This window comes from Bacillus rossius, chromosome 1, assembly GCF_032445375.1.
Source record: "Bacillus rossius redtenbacheri isolate Brsri chromosome 1, Brsri_v3, whole genome shotgun sequence".
Lineage (NCBI taxonomy): Eukaryota > Metazoa > Arthropoda > Insecta > Phasmatodea > Bacillidae > Bacillus > Bacillus rossius.
This window is the reverse complement of record NC_086330.1, coordinates 25077727-25099070: the sequence shown is the minus strand read 5'-3', so window position 1 is coordinate 25099070 and position 21344 is coordinate 25077727. Positions and strand designations below refer to the sequence as shown.

At 38.1% G+C, this 21344-nt stretch overlaps 1 protein-coding gene across 6 annotated transcripts in view; it reads left to right on the top strand.

Annotated features, from left to right (window-relative positions):
• LOC134533300 (cyclin-dependent kinase 14) overlaps positions 1-21344 on the top strand; it is a 422243-nt gene that overhangs the window by 50232 nt on the left and 350667 nt on the right. The window lies entirely within an intron of this gene.

Sequence of the window (21344 nt, the reverse complement as noted above, 5' to 3'; positions counted from 1 at the left end):
AAAGCTGGTCAGCTTGGAAAGAACACAAGAGTTAACTTGTTATATAAGAACCAGTGTGGATGGACAAAAAAAAATTGCGTGGCTCGCTGAATGTTCGTTTAAAAAAAAAAAGAACTCGTTTGGAGGTCATCAGTGCCGGTCTGTACTGGGGCCACGAAAGAGTGTGCAGGGCTTCGGGAGAAAAATTTTCACTTGGAAAAAAAAAGTCGAATTGTTTAAGTGACTGATAACGAATATCATTTCAAATCTATTTCACGTCGCCTATAAAAGTTCAAGTATTTATTCTTGCTGTTTTTAGCATTTATATTTGGACAGTAAAAATGGTGGAAAGTATGTATACCAAAATATTTTAAACTATTTAAATATATAATAATAAAATATTTTAAACTATTAAACTGTGCAAAAAAATTTTGTCATACAAATTTTTGCAGCTCAAATTAATACATGTTTGTATTAAATTGTCGATATTATTGACATAGAGTTAGGGAAGCGACGCTGAGTCTGCAGGCGAAAGTGATGAGGCTTCAAGATGCAGTATCAACTAAGGGATATTGTGAAAGGCTTCAAATGAATGCTTACGAGATATGGAATGTCTCAAAAGTGGTCACCCAAAGTAGTCTGGTGCATCTTTATTTTCGCTCATCGGTGGCCCGTACAAACGTGCATTTCAAATACTCTGGGTACCTTGAATCCACTGAGCTTAAGAGGGTGTCAGTGGATAAGAGGTGACAGAGGCTCTCTGCCGACCAACTGGCCAGACGTCTTCACTGGTCCCGCAACTCCACAGGAGGTCGTGTCCATATGCTTGCATTGAGAGCGAAAAACAGGCCGTGTCTATGGTTTACCCGTCGTCTTGTGCCTAGTCATGCACGAGTAACTTTACCGTTATCGGGATCTCTGCGAATCAGTGACGCCGCCTTTAAGACGAAGGTGTGGCCCATGTCCGTGTTCGTCTAAATGGAGAAGAGGGGATTTATTGGATGGTGAACCGTGCAAATCTCCAGATAAGTAGGAGGAAATATGTTAGCTAGCATGGAGTGACACATAAGGACAAAATAATAATTAAAATAAAAAAAGGGAAGAGTGACGAATTAATAATAATAATAATAATAATAATGTGTATAAGTATTAGTGTAAGTTTTGTTTAAAGAGAAGTGAAATAATTTTGGCTGCGTTTTATTTTTTTAAACTGTGAGTGGAAAATAAATCCTGTTGGTTGTCAACAAATCAAGAGTCGTCGTAAAATGAATTAGGTAATGATTTGATCAATACAATCAATTATCACCTGTGTTGCACGTCGTAGCACTATCCCCCCCACCTTAAAAATCACCGAGACTCTAATCGGAACGACTTAACAGTTCTAAAATTGAAAGATTTTTGCTGGTGTCAATATGAGCAAACTTAATGAATGTATGTTTGACTTCGGTGACGACTATTAACGATACGCGCATCTGTGGGACTTATCTAATGGTTTGTCCAATATGGCGTCAGCTGTGCCTGCAGTGGCTTAAACTAGAGTCTCGGGTCCAGTTTCGTGTTCGAGGCAGCTGCGCGCTACTTGTTATTGAAAGAGCAAAGCCCGGCGAGCAGGCGCAGAGGTGTAAATAGCGGCCCCGTGTTTGTTTTCTTCCGTGGGATCACGCGACCAAATTCACGCTAAGGACAGAGTCTCTCGGCTGTATTTACGTTTTCGTTCCCGGCGCTCCGGATAAACAGCGCATTTTGTCGAGGGGCCCGCCCACAGTCGTGGGTGAGTTTGTGTTGGTGGGACGGGACGATAAGTGCGACGCTTGCTGGTGCTGGCAGCGCGGTGTCACCTCTAAGCTGGCGCGCAGTCTTCCCGTCGTGCATTAGGGCAACTATTTGAGTTCTCAGTGGTGACCAATAGGTAACTGAGAGATCAAGATAAATGTGTAATGCAAGTTCTTTGCGTGTACCGAGTATTCCATGTCTAAAAATTATCCTGAAAAGAAAAACCCGCGATTTTTAGCCATTTTCACTCTCATAAAAATACAGTCTGAAAACGAAATACGGAAAGTGAACTACTCATACGCTCTCTGCGTATTGTTACGTTTTTTTTTTCCCCGTAAACAGACTCCGGATATCTTGAGCGGCATTTTAAGTCGCGTGGTTTCTATTCGAAGCTCTGCGCACCGTCGCCGTATGTGGGCCGAGGTAGGCGGGACCCGTAACGTAGCGTTGTTTGCTCTCTTGTGTCGTATTGAGCCCACGTCGCATCGTGTGGGAGCGATCTCGTTCGAAGCGATGGAGCGGAACGGAGCCTCGATTGTCAACGGTCAACTCGTCTCCCGCCAAGTCGACTCAGGTTAGGTTCCCCAAGAAGAAGGGGGGGGGGGGGGACGAGGCGTGTGTGGGTCGTTACCACAACGCCGAAATACCATAACGCCAAATGTCAAAATTGACTACAACGCCGACAGCTAGAAAATTGCTGTGTACCACAACGCCGAAATAACAACTGAATGAATTTGTTTCTTCAATGTACCTTAACGCCGAAATACCACAATCAAACCAAACCTTACCTAACCTAACCTATCCTAGCGTAATATAACCTAACCTAACTTAACTTAGCTTATCCTAGCCTAGCCTAACCTAACCTAGCCTAACCTAACATAGTCTAACCTAACCTAGTCTAACCTAACCTAGTCTAACCTAACCTAACCTAACCTTTGTGACAGTGCTGCAATGACATTTTTCGGCGTTGTGGTATTTCGGCGTTGTGGTGCTCCCCGGCGTGTGTCACTGCGAGTCTGCGGGGTGTTTCCTCGGGGTACTATCGATTGTCCCACCCATTCATTCCGTCAGCGCTCCAGTCTCGTATCGTCATTTCGTCGTCTCTACACAGGAAAAATGAGGCTGTACTTCAAAAGACTTCTGGAACATCAGTTACCAAGAAATAGTTTGTAATAAAACAATAAATGAATTGTAACTTTGTACAGAACATGTCTATGGTTATTTTCGCATGTATGAAATACGATTTTTCGAGATGATACTAAGTATTTTTTTTAGGAATATTGGCATATAATTTTATATTAGAATTGATGTTTAATTCAAGCCTAATATTTTGAAACCATGGAAAAAAAATAATGAAAGAAAAATTTAATAATTTGACTTTATTTTATTTTATTATGCTTATTAATGTGCGCAGGTAATACTGGAAAGCTATTCAAGGAATGGTTTACAAGTAACTTTAACTATTAGAGGTACTGGAACAACGCAAAACATAAATGCCCGGGTAAGAATCCGAATCCAGTATTACTGCGAACGCTATTCTGTAGTGATACAGTTGTTTTCATCTAAATGTACATATTTACAAGTATCTATAATTTTACACGAATTTTTATCTTCCATTTACAAAAAAAAATTACAGTGATATTACCCCCAATGTGTCGATGAGACGTTACGCTCGACATAACATACCATGCAGTCATTATTACATTTTAAATTATATCACTTGAGGACTATTCCTGTAAATTTATCACGATATCTCTCGTGCATTTTATTTTTTCGTCTCAAAATTTCTCTTCAGATATTTCCTGCACATGATCTAATGGTGGTAACAAGTTACTTAAGTGTTCATATTTATAATCACTCGAGATACGTTTTACAGATCGAAAATAGAGTGGTAAATTTAAAGAAACAAGCCCTTCAATAATACTAACGCCAAGAAAATGAAGGAAAAAAAATAAGGGGGTTGTCTGTAAAGTCGGTTTACGGACGATAATTTTACGTGATAACGTCATAAGAAAACATTGATGAAAAATTGCATACTTTTATGAATTTAATTGAATTATTATCACTGAATTATCATTATTTTGTATAATACAAAGAAGAAACTTACAATTTTTTTCATTGAATACTAAATAAAAGCAGATGACTTATTATTCGATCGTTTATATGAGATAATAATTTTTTAGTCAAAATTGTAACATAACCTATTATTACTGCACTCGCCGACCGATGCTACTTTTTTTTAATAATCAAAGAACAAATATATGAGATTATATCGCTAATAAAATTCTTAAATTGCAAGAATTAATTATCTTTTTTACAGCAATTGTTGTAATAAACAATGGAAACCACATTAACCTTTCACTTCAATTTATAAACAAATGACTAAACAGTTCACGTGTAGGTTTTATGCTGCCGCTGTCTCTCTTCTACTCGGACGCATCGGCTGATGGAGTGGAAGAGAGATAAATGCGTCACAAGCCGATCGACGATCGTGTCTCTCTATCGCTTGTTTCGCGCTCTTGCTTGCACGCTCGGCTCAGGCGGAACGTGACAATGAGTCATGCTTTTTCGTGCGTGCAGCTGGCGTTCATCGATTTATAAGACGTTATCACGTCAAAAATAAACAACATGTACGTGGCATGTGAGACCGAGTGTTACTTATTAATTAATTTATCCACCGGTGTTTGAGGCTGAGCTGGAAATGCGATCGACTGAATCGGCGGGTGGGACGGGAGAACATTGAGAAAACCCACCGGTTCACGGCAACGTCCGCTTCTTTTCTCGTTAGTGAAACATCTATGTTCTAACTCCCGCCATAAATCTAACCCGGATCGTTTAGGAGCAAGGAATAACACCCGATCATTCAACCTCAGCCCTCTTTCCTTGTTGAAGTATTTCAATGTACCCCTCCGCATTGCTCGATATTATTTATTAGCTATATATCTGGCGTCATTATGAAAATAAAAAATTAAATAACTATTTTACAATAACACTACCGTTAAATTTACAGTAAATGCGAAAATCAAAGACTAACATGTCAAAAAACCTGCAATACGTAAAAGGAATGTACAGCCGTCAAACTGTGCAGACATACAATTAATATCAATTTTTATTAAAAAATATATATTTGAAAAGATGGATGTGAAAATAAAACATTACGTACTGGAGTCTCCTTAAAGTTTTATCATAGTATATTCAAAGTTATTGTTCTCGTAAATCCGGTGTAAAGTTCTTGTCATAAATAATTTGAACTCGAGAAGCTATAAAGTGACTCAAAAATGTATAAAGGGGAGAATAATGAGAGACTAATGCAAGTAAGATGATATGAATGCAAACAAAATTATTTATGAGGTGGTTATGTTTACTTACGAAAGTAAATGCAAGCTTAACATAAGCTTAAAACTGCGAAATTTGTGTCTAAGAAAGCCTGATTTAATGTCAAAAGAAAAACACTTGAGATCGCAAATAAACAGATTTTAACGCAAAATTAAAAAAAAAACACGTTTTAGCAAAATAACTGCAAAAGGTGGGGAACATTACAGGCAAGGAATGTAATGTGCTTTAAGAATAAACAAACCCTTGGAATTTTAAACTTCTTCGTGAGCATTTGATATCTTTCATCTCATTGCTTAGCATTTTCATGTCAAACTCTGTCCATTTTTTTTTTTTTTTTTAAGGTTTTAGTAGTGTAATTTTCGCAAACAAGATTTTTTCTATTACAAGTACACATTTTTCTGGTTACTGAAATGTTTATTGAAAAAAAAATCAATTGTTAAACCGAAATTGTGACGATAACTTATAGTCACGATCAATTTAAGTATGCTGTTGACACAGAAAACATTAAATTAATTTAAGGAGCTCAGTCATTCTCAATTTGTCATTACATTTCGCATCAATTAAAAAGTTTTTCGTTGTAAAACGTAATTATTGTAATAACCAGTAATATTACATTTTAGTCTACAGTGTTAATTATTGGTAACAGTTTTGGGGGTGTCTTATATTACTGCTCAAAAAAAAATTAAAACTGTGACTTTGATAGCTAATTTCTAAGGTATTAGTTGATAAAAAATATTATTATAATTTTTATTGAGTATAACGTGAGATTCACATTGACTTGCTCGTAAAGTAGTATTGTGAAGGGTAGAATAGCAGACAACATTGTGGTTTCAGCCAGTGTAACCCGTCACATTAGGATGCTCTGCTATCCTAACCTCTTGACATGCGAGTCGCGCAAATATTTTGTGCCCCAATCAAAGTATCCGCCATCGTTTCGGAACGTGCACCCCATTAATTCACCACGATTTAATTATCGCGTCGGCGTGAAGCTTTACAACTCCCCCTTTTTTTATCCTCTTCACTTCCTCTCCCCATCACCCCAAATACTCCATGGCATTAAAAAAAAATCAGCGTAACTTCTGTTCCGCGCCTGGGCTTGAATAACAAACGAATTTTTTTTTTTGTGAATCGGCCTGATAATTAAGACCCGCCTGATGGATGAAAAAAAAAAACAATTTCGTTCCTTTACTGATAGGAATGTTTAGCACATTCTGTAGCCTTACAAGTCTAGTAGCAGTCATAGAAATCGCGCACGTAATTTGCACAGAAAACAAAATTAAATGCAGATTCGGTCTTCGCACTTTCTTTGTTTTGCTACGCAATTCAAATTTTGTTCGCGAGATACGACTTTCGATGGGGAACCGCGAGACTACACGACTTTATTCCTCAGTTTCAACGATGTATTCTTTCGCCAGTGGCTCTGTCCGTATTCTCTGCTGGAAAACTTTAGCATTTCGGCCAAATATACGAAAAAAAATTGGAAAACAAACTAAAATACATATATCTGTTTTCCTAAAAGGTTATACCGCGCCATTTTTTGGTAGATTTCGAAGAAAGAATTCTTATTGTAGCAGTTACCATGGTGCGACTCCAGGATTTTTTTAATATTTATATTTACGTTTCGTGGTCCGGATCCAAAACCATCTCCAACTCAAAAGTTTATGTATGTATATTTACACATACACAAACACACACTATATATATATAAATAAACGAACTCGACCGAGATTTTACGGTCACATTTTATGTACCAGTTTGGAAGTGATTTCTGCAAAATTACGGCAGTTATCCTGGCCATAAAAATGTTATATATATATAACTAATACATAAAATAATGGCAATGGAAAATTACGATGGAGTTCGTTAATGGGCAAAATCCAACCAAACGAGTGGACATGGGGAAGGTTTTACGAAGAAAAAATAAACATAAAAATCACAATAAATCCCTTAATATGATAAATCTCGCATTCTTTTAAACGTATTATAATTCTTAGGAGCAATACCAAAAACTCTTGTCAATATAAATGTTTGATACGACCAACCATAACTGCAAGGGGTGGATAAAATCAGAAAGAAACGAACTATTACCGTAGAAAAATCGGTTGATATAAAAAAAACTTCCTTACTACTTACAGAATCAAATTATTTCAAATGTATTTTTAACCTTCTAAATCTTAATTTAAACCTTGGTCCGAAGCTAATTTTTTATACCCCCACGAATTAGTGCAAGGGATGAAAAATAGTTTTTGATCGAAACTATTCATAACTACCTTAGTGAGCATAGTATGAAATTGTTTCTTAGCTATTCAACGCCGGATGCGTTGAGTTAAAAACATTGCAAACATTTTCGCTGCATGTAAAACGAGAAATTTTTAATTGATAATTTTGGAATATTGGAGGATGTAATTATAGGACGTTATGTTTATTAAGTTCTTAAAATGATCCAGAAGTTTATTGAAGTTTCCAGAACACTCCCGGAAGAAATATGTAATAGTTACTTGAAATCTACGTACGCCTGAAGGCTGTGCCGAAAGGGATTTTTATTAATTAGTGCCACTATCACTAGAGGCTCTGTACCATTTCGGTACCAGGCTGTCCTGCAGACATATTAGCGTTTCTTCGTTTTGTGTGTTTGGAAATTTGTCAATGTGAAACGCACATGAGGTCGTCGAGCCAACGGCAATCTTTTAGTTCGTCGGTAGAGATATTTATAAAAAAAAATGTAGCTCATTCTTACTTCTTTGGTGGGTAGAACCGCTGTCTAGGCTATAAGTTGGAGCATGCATATTTCGCGAAAAGGTTCCGAGACTTAACTGAAAGTTAAATCACTGTAGCATTGTTTGTGTTTCGTGATTGGGGTGAGTTTACGCGTCGATTGTTACAACACCAACCACAATAATTCAGTGCGGAAGCAAACGCGTCCTGAGTGGCTCGTTCATATAATGCCAATGGCTCCTCTCTCGCAGACGGCTGCCAAATCACAAGGGAGAAAACAGCTGGTGTATACATCATCTGTTTTTTAGATGAATCAGTATTAAATTTAGGCAAAAAAATGTTTAAGACAAATTTAATACATGTAATTTATGTATACCTTGTTGCAATCTAATGGTAATTTAGATAAATTTTTTCCTGCGAAAAATGCATGCCCCTAGCCATAAGGCTCTCCCGAACGCATCGCGAATGCTCTGCAGCTCAGCAAGCGCCTATCACTATTCAGAAGGAGCACCGATCACAACCATTACATGTATTTTTAGCGAAAAAAAAATTCGTTCGCTCGTTAGACTGCAATAAGGTATACCTGCGCCAGCGATTGTTCCCTTGTAATCGGCGGCCGTCTGCAAGAGAAGCCATTGCCCTGTTTGGCCGGGCCATTCAGAACGCGTTTGCTTCCGCACTGAATGGCTATGATCGGTCTGCTCAGACTGTTTGCTTATCAGACAACACTGCGACACAGTGTGCCGCAAACTGTATTGTCATCATAGCAGTTGCGGGCCTCGTGGTCCGTATGCCAGAACAAAGCATCGAACCAAGGGCCCGCGAAGAGTTCCAGGCCGCGGATTGCCGCCCACTACCTCTTGTTTTAAAATAGAGTTTATGTGTGGATGTCTGTGAAAATATGATGCTGAGTTACTTCTATAGTGTTGTTTAACTTGTATCCTTTGGTGGGGGCGGTCGGGGTCTGCTGACGGTAGAACCCGAAATAAACCCAGCCAACCACGAAACACAGACAATTCTACAAAATTTGTAAAACACAGCTGGTACGGAAAAAATATTTTTCCCGAAAAATGCATCGCCCTGCTAATAAAAAAATGAAAGATTTCAAACATGATCAAAGAAGTGCCAAGTCTAGCAAGCATCTGTTTTCCAACCCGTAGGTCGGCACCCTCAGTCTCCCAGGTATACGCGCTTTTATGGTAGATTGGGAGTCGACTTACAGATCAATTTATACATTCCAGAACAAGTAGTTTCAGTCATAACAGTCAAGGGATTACTCCCAATCAGTTACTCCCAATTACTCTCGGTAAAGCAAGCAGTAGAAATTCCCCGCGAAATACTGCTGTGTGTGAGTGTGTGTGTGTGTGTGTGTGTCTATTATATCAGTGTCTGCCATTGTCGAATTTAGAGCAACCGCTGGAAATATATTTTTTAGCCTTTGTGGTAATTTTTTTTCTCGGTTACGACGATATTGTTGACGGGTTACGCTTCTCTGGAATTGACAAGCTATGATTGATTTAGACTCGCTCTGGGGACGTGGTGTTTTAAATTACCATCAGGGATGGCTATCGATTCTTTTTATCTCGGTTGTCAAACTACTTTGACGCTTAGTTGAGTGAGGTTTTAAGGGGACCGCCTAGTCAGAGGTGAATTTGTGTTGGTGAACGGGATGATAAGTGCGACTCTTTTACTTTTGTTAAATGGGCCCTAGTTAAATGTAGCAGCAGCAGCAGCCAGTGAACACGCGACATCGACTTGAACTATGCACAAATTGTTACCAGAGAATAACTCGAATTTCGCACGTCTCTAGACCTTAGTTTGCTACATTTTTGTTGATTTTAATATTCTTGAAATGAGTGAGAGATTGAGTCTGTTGGTTGTTTAGTCCTTATATCAAAGGTAAAGCTACTGCACGGTCTTTGAAAGTTTACGGCACATCTATGAAACCAATACAAAATGTTCTCTTGCAAATGAAGTTCGTGACTGATTGTGGACCCGTAATAATGGTATTATTTAATGAACGAAACGAACGCAAAGAAAAATTAGCCTCATAATTAGAGACTCGAAAATTTCGCGAACTCGTTTGGTGCCAGGCTAAAAGTTTAAGCCTTATGTTAAGACCACCAATTTTTGCTTTTGCATTGGCTGATTTCCCAGCGCGAAACATTTTGTTATTGTTAATTGGCCCCACCTCATTCGCTTACTTCCCTCCCAGCAGGGCTTCATTGGCTCGCGGTCGTAGAGGGGCGTGTCCAAATAACTGCTGTCCAATCACGAACACAGTGCGAGAATGTGAAGTTTTACATTATAGCTTGCGAGCAAATGAATCCACGAAATTTCCGTATCCCTACTCATAATATTTTATTCGCATAGAACAAAATTGTATTTTACCGTGAATGTTGGGACAAATTATCACTACTTTTGTGCAGGCGTATTAGGTTTGGCAACTCGGTACCGGACAGACACTGCTTTGAAAAATAACTGCCAGATAAATTACATTTTAACGGCTTCCGAACAGCAGCAGGTCACGATTTCTGTCCGCGAACGTGCAGTGCGGATTGTTTATTAACTTAGCTTTTCGCGAGTGTGACGTTCACTTGAGCGTGGAAGAGAAATAAAAAAAAAACGCGAATAATCTATGTGAACATTACAAATCTCTGTTAACATCCCCGGAAAATTCATGAACTCACTGCAGTTAACCTATTGTGTTTAGTTTGATGTGCTAGTCACATATAACATAGTGAAAATGCATTTTATAAAAAAGATTTGATTAAATGACGTCCGCCGTATGCGCAGTGTGTGTTGAAGCGGTTGTGCTAGAAGCGAAACGAATGTGTGTTTTGCTATGTTTATATGTACCTAATGATATTTGTTCAATTAATAATGTTGCTTGAATTTTAGACCCAGTGTTTTCTCATCGATTTTCTTTGTTCCAGAGACTCGTCAAGTAAGGACACTTTCAATTCGCCATTGACAGTGGGAAATATAAATTCCTTTAAGTTAGCAAATTTTTTAAAGTGGTGGTGGGGAACGTTTTAGCATTGAATATATTCAATGGTTTTAGACTACTTTTTGGGTCGATTTGTTTAGATTGTTTTAGGCCGTGTGATACAGCAAAGCGTTGAAGATGCAATTAAGCTATTTAATTTCAAATATATTTTGGATTTCCCAATTACAGTTTTTCAGCCTAATTGTTTTGAAAATACCTCATTGCATGTTAGTTCACATTACGAAAAATATTTTTGACTAGCCTATTGTTTTTTAATGTTGTAAATCGATTAAGAACTATTTGTTAGCATATGACGTGTGTGAAGTACAGATTAGGTAGGTACCCATCTGCGACCCTGATAGTTGGCCTCGAAATACCAATTAGGCAGTACCTAAACACGCAGTGTACATAATTATATAATTAGGCAAAGCCCAGCGAATCTCATGCGTTTTTATCTTTTTATTCTGTTGTGCCAGCCCGTACTCTGTAACGTAAATTAAAAAAAAAAATCAAGCTCTCCCTGTATCTGTGATTGCAATACAGCCGATATCATGTAGAAAGAACGTATGAGGTAAGTAAACCTAGCGTTGTTGAAGAGCAGTCTGTTTATGGAATGAAGTTCAGTTTTAAAAAAATATATTGACATACTTAATTGCTGACTTGCACTGTATGTCATAGGAAAAAGATATTCAGGAATGGACAGCAAAGATAAATGCATAAACACGTACAGAACAAGCCAAAATCAGTTGATTTAAAATTTTAACTGCCTAAACAGCACAGAGAATTCCGTGGAAGGATTTTAGTATAAAAAAATATTACAGCACAGATGAACACAGTGGGCTAACAACGATGAGACAGTTGCAGCAGAACAGTAAATACAGACAAGCAACATCCTTGGCCAACTCAGCGACAGAAGGGCGAACCCAACGATAATACTTAACAGTTAATCTGTACAACACAACAACGACAACAAAGATGAGCACAGTAGGTTTCTTAATCTGTAATAATAAAAAATTGCTTAATTTTACACTAAATGTATGAGGTGGTAGAATCTCCACTATGTTAGTCTTATTACACACCTACATATATTGGTGTATTTTTACTCTTGGACTTAAGTAAAAATACTATCAAAAGTGTAATAGTGCAATTGCTATGGTTTGGTAAATATGTCTTAGCTGTTGCTGTATTTTTACTTTATGACATGTAAATTTACATAAGCATACATGTGTGTATCTACCACTTATGTCAGTTAAATTTTAATTCATCGTTGAGTAAACTGACATTAAAAATAAACATGTCAATTGTTGCTACTAACAAAAAAACACCGTATGTTTAAAACTCTAGATTTATAACCTCTTGACCATCGTGCACATTGATAAATCATTGTATAATTGGAATACACTACTTTTGTAACCTATTGTAAATTAAATGATGTTTCTCAATATAAATTGTAAATAGCCTACTTTTTTTGCCTTTCATAGGTAGTTGTAAATTTACTCTGACAAATATTTTGCTCTTTTACAATGACATGTGTGTGCCTTAAAACATAATTTAGTGACAAATAAACTGGACACTGTGTAATTCCTACTTGTATGTGCAATTTCATCTATGGATACGAATGTGTAATTTAACAAGTTAGTTGTAATAACACGTGTGCATTTGTATATTTCCATTGAAGCCCATTGAAGTATTTTTTTTTTAGAAATATTTGTTGAAAATTACACCAATTATACTAGTTTTTAAAAATAAAATACAAAAAATTATATTTTTAAACCTTTGTATATGTAATATGATTTTTTTTTACAGTGCACGACATAACATTTACGACGTTGTTGGAACTGAAATCTGCTCCCTACATCAGCCATAAAGACTAATATTTTACCCCCACCCCCTTTTTTTTCCGTAACCTAATGAAAACTTAAGTTTATTTGGTAGGATGAGTCTGTAAATATTTAAAAAAAAGGGGGGGGGGGTTTATATGTGTTATAATAATCCCTCCTGGCACGGCCAATGACAGACTATCACTCCCCTGATAGACTGTGCACATTTTAAACCAGCAATGGCGTGTATCCATACAATTGTTTTAAATCTTTCTAATGTATGTTAGTGAGACGGGATGATAAGTGCGACTCTCGCTTGTGCTTATAGCTAGGGACTCCTGTATTTCGCGATTTCATTTCATGTCAAGGTATTTCACAAAACACTGTAGTTTTTTCTAAGAGTCATGGCTAGAGTCCCGGATTTTTCGCGGATTCCTCTGGCCTCAGGATAGAATTCAAAGTTATAGGTGTGCTCGACCCATGTTTACTTTCCCATTGGTTGATTTCTTAGCGAGAACATTTTTATCCTTGTTATTTGGCACTACCTGATTCGCTTACTTCTCTCCTAGCTGGACATCGTTGGCTCACGGTCGTAGAGGGGCGTGTACAGATAACTGCGGTCCAATCATGAACACAGTGCGGCAGTGTGGAGGTTTGCATTCTAGCTTGCGACTAAATGAATCCGCGAAATTTCCGTGGCTCTAGTCATGGCAAATTGTGAGGGTGCAGCAGTACGGTGACCACATTCTCATTGGCCCCGTCAAGAACGGGACGACACCTCTCACCGACCTCAGCCAATAACCACAGGAGAAAAGCTACAGTATTTTGTGAAATACCTTGACACGAAATGTATTCGCGAAATACAGGTGTCCCTACTTATAGCGTATCGCATCTAAGCGCAAGGCTCTGAACTGGCGCGCAGTTCGGCCTCCGGAGTGGCTGGGTTGTCCAGCCAACCAGGGACGAGCTCTGGTGATTGGCAGAAGCTGCCTGCCAATCGGTGGCTTCCTCCGTCTTGAATGGCCGGTCAGAGATGATATACCATTTGACGTTTGTTCTGCTTTATTTTAAAGCTTTCGAGTAGCGGTTTCCAGATTGTGTTCCATGTCATCCTACCTCGATGTGTTTGAAGGAAGTCTTAAATATGACAGTTGGAAATACTAGCCACGGTGTTTAACTTGTAAGCTTCAATGCTCGGGCTGATTTTAATCGAGTGATCTGGTTTGTCTGATCTTAGGTTATAATGCGAGATTTGTTTAGTTTTCAGAGAGCAGAAAAATGTTTTTGTTTATGATATTAGTAATCGACACAGAAAAAAAATTGTAGGATATTTATTATGTCATTCATTTGGTCACCACTATTTTGTATAATCAAGCGGTGAGTTGAAAGAATAACAAAGAGAGTAAGATGCAGAATACAGTCGAGCATTGGACAACTATGAAATTTGAGCGGTTACAATAACATTATATTGCGGAGGAATGAAGGTAAAGGTGTAATGCAAGTTTCTTGAGTGGTTTCAAAAATCTGTACCGGGTGTTTCATGTCTAAAAACGCGCGTTTGAGCCCTTCCCACTCTCCTAAAAAAGTTTAAAAACGAAATACGGAAAAATCGCGTTGTTTATTCTGAAGCTCTTCACACCGTGTGTGTGCCCAGGTAGGTGGGGCCAGATGGCTTGCTCAGCTCCAGGTGTTATTGCGCCATTTACAAACCGCTCAAGGTATATTGAAAGTGTCTGATTACATACAGCATTTAAGAGCCTTTGTGCAAGTTTCGTTCCATGGTTTCGTCTGCAACGTTAAATTTTTTGAACAGTAAAAAAGGCTAAAAACTTGTGTTTCACGGACTTTTTTAGGTAAGAAAAATTCTACATACTATATTGTAAATGGTATAGGGGAGTGAAATGAGCCTTTATATTTAATGTTATACGCCATAAAATCATCTTGTTACATCTTGAAGTCCCATAGAGACAAGTTACCGTCGCGAAGACTGCACGCCAGTTCGTCGCCTAGTGCGTAGAGGCTAAATGCGTGACAGACGTTCTAACACCTCGCGCGGTGTTAGAACTGGTGCCCAGCCAGGCGGCCTGGTTTCAAGGCTTCCCTTAGCGTGGGTAACCCTGCTGTGTGAAAGCCCGCCCTGACCTCTTAAGGGCGTATGTCCCGTTCCCGGTCATTTTTTTATATTTACGTTCCACGTTGAGTGGCTGAACTTTCACAAAATGAAAAAAAAATTATATCTGATATGTTTTGCATAATTAGCTCGCAAAGTTACAATTTTAATGTTTTTTTTGCAGTTTGGTTAAGGAGAAGGAAATGTAGTCTAGAACTTTAATTTATTAGGTTTAAAAGTAAATTTTACTGTCTACTATGTGATATGGTTTAATTACTTACAGACAAAACATATTTACCTAGCCTTTAAAAATCCACATATTTTTTTATGATTTTATAAGGCTAAAAAATAAAATAAATAAAATTTTCCGCAAGAATTAAAATCATATTACAAGTAGACACCAGCATTGACTTTAAAAACTTTTTTTTATTATTTATTCCATTTGGTTCTCCTTATCCATGCTGCGCAAAAATTTAAAAAATTCCACTTTGCCAGCTAATTATTCGAAAAGCATGCACAATATTATTTTTCTTTTAATTTTGCTGAAGTTCAGCCTGTCATAAAAAGTCTACAAGTTTAACCTTGTGCGAAACGTAAATATAAAACAATGACCTGGAATGGGACTCACGCCCTTAAGACACTCGACTTGTCATTCCAGAGTAGCCGGGCTCAAAACCCTGATTCGGTCATTCTGATTTATTTTTTTTCCACGATTTCAAAAAAAAAAAAAAATCGCTCAAGGCAAATGCTGGAATGGTTCTTTACTGTAGGCCACGGCCGACTTCTTACTCCATGTCCCTGGCTGTGTCATTGCGTGTTGCCGTCTCTAATGACATCTGCTGTCGACGAAATACCGAGAAACTGAGGATTTAATAAATCCGCTGTGTGGCCCGTGCTTGGTTGTTGTTGTAGCGCGTCTCTTCCTTAGATTGCAGTGTGCATCTGAATGGGCATTTAACCTCTCTCTCTCTCTCTTTCTCTCTCTCTGTCTCTCTGTCTCTCTGTCCAATTCACGATTTCTGCAATCAGCGCTGTCCTTGGTTCGGTGTACTTCCTTTCCCAGATGTGCACCATAGAGCACAAGAATTTTAGACAAAACCGTTTCATGCAATGAGAATTTTTTAAAATAATATCTGAAACATGGTATTTTGTAAAGTAAAATTTGGAATGAAAATTTAGGAAATATATCTTTGTAATGTATTTCATCAAGGGCATCATCTGATAATATTCAATTTTTATTTCGAAGGAAATGTCATCGAAAGACGCCATTTTAGTTTTAATTCTTTAGTCCACAATTTCTTAGTATAATTTAATGTTATAACTTTTTGCTTGAAATATTTTCGCCTGTGAAATGATTATTGGCGTTTAGCGTTTTTTTTAAATGACTGAAACTTTGATAATACTGTCAATATACACTAATACATTGTCTTAGAAAAATCAGCAAATAATAAAATTTTATCAAGATATTCAAACGTATGTTTGAATATGGCGCATGGAAAGATTTGTAATGTTAACAAGCCGGTTAGTGTAAATCTGGCCACAGTGGTCAGAACTAGAGCGAATCATTACGCGGCGCAAAAGCGTGTCTGCCGGGTGTAAAACTAATACCCAGCTTCCCTCTACGTATGTGTTTAATGGCCACTTAGGTATCCTTTCTAGTTAATTGAGCAGTAGGCTCCATCCATGCGCCCGGGTAGCAGTTTCTCTTATTGCAGCAACGACAAGACGAGCGAGCCAAAGTCGTCCCAAAGTGCTTCTCGCTCGTTGCCGTCGAAAGACGTTTGATAATTAATCGTTTTATCCATTACAGCCGTTATGCCCCTGTGCCTGCCAAGGCAGGATGATTCTGCGATGGTTTGCAAATTGCCTTCCTCTGGATGTCAGTGAAAGGGACATCACAAACAACGAGTCCTGAACCCAGGGAAAAGGTTTGAACAATGCCCACTCCGGCCGCGATTCGAACCCGGGCTCCTAGGCCCACCAGCCAGACACGCTAGCCACCAGACCGAGTGGGCGGACACAATATATACCTTGTGAATTACACGTTAGTTACTTTGCTGCCTGTTGGGCACACAATACCTCTAGAAATTTGAATTAATATCAACGTTTTATATTACTGAAGGTATTTATTTACCTAGTAGTTTTCGAGTAAATTTGGTATTTTTTTCTTAAAATAGTAATGCCATACTCTTTCTCTCTCTCTGTAGAATGGGTTTATTTTAATATTTAATTATATTTATGCAGTTTATTAGAAAGACGTTAGATATTCACGTAGATGTGCACAGAAAAATGAGCAAATAATTTTTCCTTTTTAGCAGTTTAGCTTAGCCCTTTTAATAATGACGTTATGTTATCGATCTGAGGCAACGTGTGCAGATTGCTTTTTGATTACATAATTTACCTTTTTTTTTCTTCAATTTAAAAAAAAAAAAAAGTATTATATCATCACTCGTAATGTTACGCATTCAGAGGTCCTGTACATATTGTCCCGTTATCAGATTTTAGAACAATTAAAAAGTATCGTAAATCCAAGTTTAGTTCGTATTTTATGGTGTTTCGAGAGGCGTCGATCATTCACCTGAGCTTGTCGACTCACATCTCTGCTTCGAGTCGAGGCGGTCGTAGACCGCTAGTCTGACCAGGTTTCCTCAAAGGATTTCCGTTTCCGGTACTGGGGTCAGGCCAGTCGTTGTTCTGTTTGGATTTCTTGATACACACTGCTTTTCATTACGACCTTTTATTTGTTCAAGTCTACCGTAACATTACAAGCTTTTTTTAGTAACCTAATAGGCAAAATTGTGCGTTCGCTTTACCTAAAATGCTTTTATTTGAACATTATTGTATGATTCCGTGAAATCTACAGCGTTTCCTGTCTTTATGTTTGCTGTACGTGCAGCCAATAAAGCCGATATGCAAAGATTGACCTCAAACCAAATGCACTTTCTAATTGAGTAGCCTCTCATATTTTAAAGTATTTATTCACAGTTTTATACTGTATCATGGTGCAGTTATGTTTTTGATAGTTTTCTCAGCTGGTACTTGAATTTTTAGTGTTTAAGAAATAAAATACACTGGAATAGAACGTGTCTAAATATTTTTTATTTCCTTATAATACAACGTTCTGATGAAGTGAACTACGCTGATTATTTAGCAAGTTCTGCCAAGGCAAAACAACTATGGATGTTATGCTCATTCCATCTGAAATCCTTCCTTTTTTTAACGAGGAATTGAGCAATCGTTTAAGATTAATTAAAGATTACGAATAGCATTTTGAGAGTCATTACGCTTTGCTATGGTTGTTTAGTTTCGTGGTTTCGTTTTCGACACGTAGTCTAAAAAGGGCAGCGAAAAAGACTGGAACGGGTCTTTTCACGGGCGTTTTTAGCTATGAAAAATTTGATACACTGTAATACAAACAGAATAGATACGTGCGGAGAGCCTTTACCCTTAGTAGTTCACCTTAAAATTATTGGCTCTCCTTTTAAGAGTCCCTCAAAGGTGTGAAGTCTGCACAACATTTCGGTGTCAAGCGTGTAGAGGCGAAGAGGCGTGTAATGCGCGAGCCAGTGTCGTCCTTAGCGCCCCCGTCAGGGTTCGTACGCCTCCTTAATATCCTTAAAAATGTCCTTAATACATCTTTAACTGAATAAGGGCCCTTAAAACTCCTGATAATCCTTAAAAACACCTTAATAAAAACTTATAGCGTGCAATAAGGGATAAACGCAAGTGTTTTGATGCTCTTTTGTTTCTTACCTGGCAGCAGACAACGCATGCACAGTAAGTACAATTTGGGAATTTCGGTCCTGTAATCAGATGTTATGTGTAAAAACTGCTTTAAATTTGTTTTTCATAATTGAATTCATAAAGTGAATGTTCAAATTACATGTTAGGGGTGTAAATTTCAGATATAAACTATGCTTGGGCTTAGAAATGTGCTAGAGGGATAATACTGGACAATATGGGCTTATCTGTAAGAATTGAACGAATCAACAAAATTATCTTTTATACATTACGTATTAAACATTATTTTCTTGAGGTATTTTCTGCTATTACAAATTGTTTTCGCAACTGTATAGTGGTAAAGGTGTCATTAAGAACTTGATTGCTCAAGAGGGTACGGACCATGCCAGTGGTTTTAGAGCTTGAGAACCCGCCTGCAATCTTTTTCCTTACCCACCCCACGCCAGATTGCGACGTGGCGTGCATTGTGCGCGAGGCGCAACTCTCGGCTGTCCATCCACGCCCAGGGGCGAGCTCACCTGTTGTGTGCAGACGCCCCAGACCTGTTCCCGAGGACCGGTCCGCCTTGCTGCCGCCCGCCTTACCCGCCCGGGCCCGCAGCCAGCAGCCCGACCACGCTTACGTAACGAGATGACAACCCTCGTCCACTGTGCTGCCGCCCTTGCATTGTCCCGCGGACCCTCCCCCGGGAGTGGCTGGGTGGTTCAGCCAACCAGGAACGAGCTCCGGCGATTGGCAGATGCCGCCGGCCAACCGGCGGCTTCCTCCCTCTTGATTGGTCGATCTTACCCTTCCGACGTTTGCTCTGCTTTATTTTAAAGCTCTTGAGCAGCGGTTTCTTATGTTGTGTTCCAATGTCATCCTACCTCGATATGTTTGAAGGATGCTTTAAATCTCAAAATACATGTTATCTTATAGTTGGAAATACTAGCCACGGTGTTTAATCTGTAAGCTTCAATGCTCTGACTGACTGATATAAATCGAATAATCTGTTATGTCTGAACGTGGACTATAATGCGAGATTTGCTTATTTTCAAGAGAGAATTTTTTTTTGCTCTATCATATCAGTAATCGTTACAGAAAAAAATTGTTGGATGTTTATCATATTGTCACCACTACTTTGGATAATCAAGTGGTGAGTTGAAAGAATAACAAAGAGAGTAAGATGCAGAATACAGTTTATGAGTCAAGTTGAAAGGAAGAGTCTTTATACTTAGAGACTGGAAAAATTTGCGGATTCACTTCGCGACACGCTAAAATCCAATTACTTATACATTTGCGCTGTTTCTACTATTGGCTCACAGTTAATCTCGAGGACTGTGGGCCAATGAGAAATCGTCAGCCAAAGAAGTATCGAATCACAAGTTACCTAACTGTCTCACAAGTCAGCAGCCAATGAAAAATTGTCATTTGCCCGAAAATGCAAAAGATCGTAGATATCATTAAACTCGCGAATTTTTTCATTCCCTATCTATATTCAAACTAAACAACTTAAGCTAGAGAGAGAAACCCTTAATCATGCTACCGTATGACATTTCAGCAATTGCGGTAAAATTTAACTAAATAGTCAACTTATTGTTTGTAAATTTGTATTAAATGTTAATGTAGGATGGTCTGATAAGTTTTCTTTCTCATGTGTGCCACTTAAAACCTCTGAAAAGTATATTTATAAATTAGGAAACGTGTATTTATTTGGCATTTTCTCCCTCAAGATGATTCATAACACACGAAAAACTCATGGCTCGGCGGTGGAGTATGAACAAATCGACTCCACTCTGCGGGTTTCCCATTGTACGTCACCACATCAGTAGACGTCAATCTTGTGGCTTCCCTCTTATTTTTTTCCTCCTGGAACGCCTCCTGTCTTCTCTTCTCCCTAATCTTTGACGTTGTCCATTAATCTTCAAATGATAAGTGCAGCACTTTCGTAATAATATTTCTAATTTCAGCTACGACAAAAGGATGACAAAGCGGTGATTTTTATGTTGATACAACACTTTTAATAAAATGAAGACAAAAACCAAAGATTTGCGTGTACAAAATTTTTTTTTAATCCGATCAAAGTAAAAAACCAAGCTATCTATTATATAACTTCTTACTTTTGTGGTTGGAGGAGATATTTTTGAAGTGGAAATCACGTGCTTTCTGTATCGAAACACTGTGTTCTCATTCGCTGACCGTAACAAAAATGCCGGAAGTGACGTAATCCAAAATGGCCGCCAGGGTGAAAGGTTAGTGTCAAGGTCATTCAAGATGGCCGCCGTGGCTCCCCGGCTCCCCAGTCAGTAGCCGGTGCACCTACTATTATTGTCACTTAAATGTTTTGTATTTATGAAAAGTATTTTCTATCCCCAAATACTATGAGTGTTTACTGTAAAGTTCAACAGTAGTGTTAAGGGCAACGATCTTCATTTTCAGCTTGGTGATGTGCAACTCATTTCGATAGCTGTAGTAACAGGTGTTATGTAGCAAGAACTATTGTTAAAAACGTATGCGTTAAACAAGCGTTTCTTTGTAAACATGTTTAGAACACATTTTAATCAGTTTTCTTTCTCTTTGTATGCGAGCTAAAGCGAAGTATTCGTTTTGAACATCTTCATTTCACGACGATGGGTTCGTTAAATTTTGATTAGGTCTTGTGGCTATAAATTGTTTACAGTGTTTAGTGGCAACTTATACATATATTTTTGTATCTCTAATATAATTTTTGTATGAAAATAATTTAATCATAGTTCCGTTTATGGTTGTTATGACTCATGTGTTAATAATGTTTGACTATTATTAAATTATAATCACAAAAATGCATTTCAAAGAATAATCGCTTGAATAAAATGAAAATAGTTTAATGCTTATTTGTGGCCATGTGAAATTTAGTTTGCTT